This window comes from Panonychus citri, unplaced genomic scaffold (genome assembly GCF_014898815.1).
Source record: "Panonychus citri isolate SS breed McGregor unplaced genomic scaffold, ASM1489881v1 Contig00097, whole genome shotgun sequence".
Classification (NCBI taxonomy): Eukaryota; Metazoa; Arthropoda; class Arachnida; order Trombidiformes; family Tetranychidae; genus Panonychus; species Panonychus citri.
The window spans coordinates 341,759-346,699 of NW_026515502.1; the positions used below are offsets into that span (position 1 = coordinate 341,759).

Consider the following 4,941-nt stretch of genomic DNA (forward strand, 5'->3'; position numbering starts at 1 on the left):
TATGACAATTGAGTCGCTCAAACTCATACAACTCAAGTTTTGAGCCTCTCTTGCTCTAACTAAACTAAACTAAGCAATACACCTGTCCTATGGAACAGGTATAAAAAATAGAGTGAAGAAAAATAAAAAAATTCTCTGCTTTTTTAACCGCGAATTTTAGAGATCGAAATTGATAGATTTTTCCAAGAAATCCAAACAATAAATCGATCTGGTAAAAAATCGATGCTCGGTGCATCTTTAATTACAATTGATCAAACTTTCGTTTAGTTGAGTGTCATCTGTATTTCAATTGGACTTTAAATGGTGTTTTATTATAAATTCATTGATGGGATGATGAAAGTTGGTTCGAGCTTTGTAGATCATGGTGGGAAATACAAATTGATCTGAGTAAAATTTCTGATCATAGATCATATTAACAAGATTATCACATTCTGCTCATTTGAGATTAAAATTATTTATTCTATTGTTTTCTTGAAGATGGTTGTCCTAAGGTTTTCGAATGGCCCTTCAAAGAGAACATAGAAAAAGAATGAACTCAATATGGACATAGCAACCATAAGAACCGTTCTTTCAGTCTGTAAAGAGAAAAATAAGATTCATTAAGGATAATCAAGTTCTCTGTCGACTTAATTCTCCACTTACGATATTAAAAGCATCATAGATGAAGAGCTGCCTTGATGATGTCCAATACCAACGAACGTAAATCGAGTGAACCAAATATATTGAAAAGTACATTCGAGCCACACCAAGAATCAATGAGGTCACATTGAACGAACTAGTTGTTAAATTATTATTTGCAAGTGGAGCCTTAACCATTCCCGATGCTTCCTTCATGCATGAGACAACTTGACAAGAATAAGGCTCAGTTAGTAATTTAGTTAATTTGAAATAATCACGATTTCAAGAGAAAGTGTAATACCTTTGATAACATATTTGGTTAGAATTGAAATCCCCCAAGCAAATGATAATGTCCAAAAGAAACGGTAAAAGGTCAAATAGATTGGTGCTGAATAATATTGTTGTGGTTCTATTTTAAATGTATTCCAAATCGAAGGCATAAATGTAATTATAATGAACATTACTGGACAGAAGAACCAAAGAATTGATCGAATTGTCTAAAAAAAATAATGAAAATTAATAAGAATAGAAAAAAGTTAAAGCAACAATTAACACTCAATAAGATTAATGATTTACCTTATTCAATATCTGAATATCATTCTTGTTATAATATCCAACCAGAATACCCATGAAATAAGAGGTAAGATGAGGTGTCGTTGGTAAATATGAATAGTCGATGAAGTCAAGAAAACCCCTGAAAATAATTAATATTGATAAGAATATCATTTTAATTGTGATCAATGTAAACTTACCACCAATCTTTATTGGCTAATACTATCGCTGGAATATGATTCTCAAAGTAAGCAGTTAATCCAGTTAAAACCATTCCCAAGATGATTAAGAAATACATTAAAGAGATACCAATGGTCCGATTAAATCGTAAAATGGCCATGACAGCGAGTCCAATCAAGAAGAGCTGAATATCAGCACTCACATACCAAGTATGGGTTAGACACTTAATAGAAAATGGTGAATAAAATTTAAAACCAGAATAATCATTAACAATTAACTAACTAATATAAAAGCTTCACCCAAATTCATATGAATGTATTATGAGATTTATTAATATTAATAAGTCTCAAGGATACATCGACTAGTTGAAGTATCAAACACCGTTAATTTCATCACAGTATTCAACGTAATTGATTTTATCGCTATTTTTATATCACTAATAAGCGACTAAGAAATAGTTGTTGATACAATTTGACTGCCCTCCAGGGGTGGACATCATAATCTATCTTTATATCTCTGATTTTTAATCAGCATTGATTAATCAATTAACCTTGGAAATCTAATGACAAGATATTATTTCATCTCTGATAATTAATCTTCATACCGCTTTATGGTTATTATTTGTTGATTGAAAGAAGATAAAACTAAATTTAGAAAAGTGATTAAATCAAATAGAAAGTGATCAGAATTGAATAGCAACACTAATGGTAATTTAACTCTTCCATTCAACTTTTTTTTCCAAAATTTAAAAGAGATACAATTGCCAAGAGCTAAACTGGTTTCGTTCTGTTGGATTAACTGAATTATTAGATTTTTCTTATTAAATCGATTTTTTTTCTTCAACTTAAATTACAAAACGATTCGCACTTGGCCATTTCGGTTCTTACCATATTTACGAGGCCATCGAAATTGTTTATGAAAAGAACATTTTTCCACCAGTTTTTCCCGCAATTGGAGTAAATGTTTTCGCGAACCTCTGCCGCCATAGGTCCGTTTGTTAGTAAAGGCCAAACTTGTTCGATCGCCATAATGCTCAGCATCCCAGGCATAAATCTAAATAAAATTGATTGTTATATCGTCTTGTAAACGATAATTGTCATTTACAATCAAGAGACTTACCTCATCCATCGGTTAATCGCAAATCCAGCTAATGATCCTGTACCTTTGAACAGCATTGAGTGTAAGGAAACATAAGTCACAAACCCACTGTAAATGTCAACAAATAGTGATAATTAAAATTGATTCTTGAGTAATTGTTAATTGTTAATTTAACTTACCCGATGTAAAAGAAACCCTCAATTACGGCAGCATTGAAAAGCGGTTGATTGTGAAATCGTTCAAAAAAGAGCGGTAGATCAACATCCAATCGAGCTAGTATCCAATCATTAATTGATTTGATTAATTAGTTGTCGATTAATTGATTTTCATAGAAACTTACCAACTTTGTAGATTATTCTTGGTTCAATTCCACAAAAAGCTGCATGAGCTGTAATTATGATCACAACCCAAACGAATCTCATCAAATCGATACTCTTTTTCCGTGTTTTAAATCTTTCATTATCAGCTGATAGTAAATCTAAAATCGCTGAGATTGCCGATAAATTTGAGGCCACTTTGTTTAACTTTCGCTTCTTGAAACGTAAATAAAAATCCCAAATACTCGCCAAGATAACGATCGATGTCATGAAAAGAATATAAAATCTAAAACAAAAGAAAAGAAAAACAAATCAATTCGATAATTATTATTGACCAAAGATCATCAAGATAATGTCATTGCTCTGACAATCACTTTTAATGACCAGTCTTCAAAAAAGTAAAACAATAGCCATTATCATTTGACAAAAAAAGAAAAAAAATTTACAGGGGAAATTAAATTGAATTCTGCAATTAATGAGATTATGTTTATTCAAAAATTGATTATCTCTGAATCTCTTAATACAGTTAAACCATTACTATGACCTTTGCATGAAATTGATTGAATTGATGGTCATTAAAGTTCTGGTCATTAATGATTGCTGAACGTTTAGTTGAATAAGTGAGTTTGGGAAACATTAACTTCTTATGGAAAAGTTTTCACTTTTTTATATCTAGTTTGCCCTTCGGTCTTATATTAGAATCAGATCCATTACCCGTTTCATCCTCATCACAATTTACTCCGTTTAGGTACAATGAACTTGAAGATTTTTGGGAAGCAAAAATCATGAAAAACTACTTACATTGAAATCAATTGTCCGATCGAAAGGTCATTTAAAAATCGTTGTAATTGGAAAGGTTCATCACAATAAGGCTTTTCGGTTATATGATATGATGAATACAAAGCTGAAAATTGAAAGAAAACATAAATAAGTTGCTTTTTCAATGATTCTGTGTTTAAATTGTATTAATCTCAACAGTAACTTACCATGTGAGAGCAAGCTTTGAATCTCACTAGCTGAACAAGTACTTGGAATACAAATTGCAATATTTAGTGGAAAATTATTCTTGACCATCCAAGAGCCTTTCATTGATTCGTATTGCTCATTATCGAGAATCGGCTTTACCTTAATCATACAATGTTTTCCAGTTAATTGTCGTTCTTGATTGTTATTTGCTGATTCCTATCTAATGGTAATGTGAATTTCAATGAAAGACATTCATCAAAATCACCGAAATCAGCTAAAGTACCATCGAGAAAACCATTTGGAAAACTTGCTGATGAATCAATCACTAGAATTAGAAGAAAAAATCTAAATTATTGATCCAGTTTCGATAAAGATACAAAATTAACAAACTTAATCAATTGCACAATTTTAACCATGAAACTGACAAACTTTCAATTCGTTAACATTGGAAAACGTTTATTAAAGTTTCATGAATCGTTTGAGGAACCAAACGTTTGTTAATCGTTAATAACCTTGGTCAAAGCTCAATTAAGACAAAAAACATTAATTGCTTGAGATTAATTTAGTTTAAATCATTTCCTTCTTCCTAAATTGGTCCTTTAAATTTCCAGGTCATTAACAGTATTCTCAAGATGAATCAATGATTTACAATTTTACAGTAATTGTAAAGCCAATTGTCAAGAAGAGCTAAATCAAATTAAAAAATAGTCTTGAGTTAACTTACTTCTTAATCCAATTGGATCAGATGAGTAAAACTTTTGCACAATTAACTTAATACTTTGAAAACATGTTGATGTCGATGTCTTATTACCCAGGTAATTAACTGAATCAGTATTTTCCAATTTCTCTAACGATGACCAGAAAAATGATTTATCTTTAAACAATCTAATCAAATTTGATTGTTTACTCTTGATTGATTCAATTGAAGGGGAATCAATTGTTGAGTTTAACTTTGAAACAAAAGAAGCGCCAATAAATAAGTTACAACAAATAAACAGTAGTAACAATTGAAACAATCTTATCACAGTTAAGTTAATCATTGTTGATCCAGTTATATTATGTGGTTAATTGTTGTTAAATATTAGATGAGAGAAAAGATGATTTAACTAACACTTGAATCACAATTATGTTCAATCATGAAAATGATTCCAATGACTGAATCAAAACAGAGTTTAAATGTTTAAAGATGAATTTTAATTCAAATGAAAAG

The 4,941-nt window shown here is 30.4% G+C and overlaps 1 pseudogene; it reads right to left on the minus strand.

Moving 5' to 3' along the window:
- Window positions 1-207: 207 nt before the first annotated feature.
- LOC128388331 (nose resistant to fluoxetine protein 6-like) lies at window positions 208-4,941 on the minus strand (annotated as a pseudogene).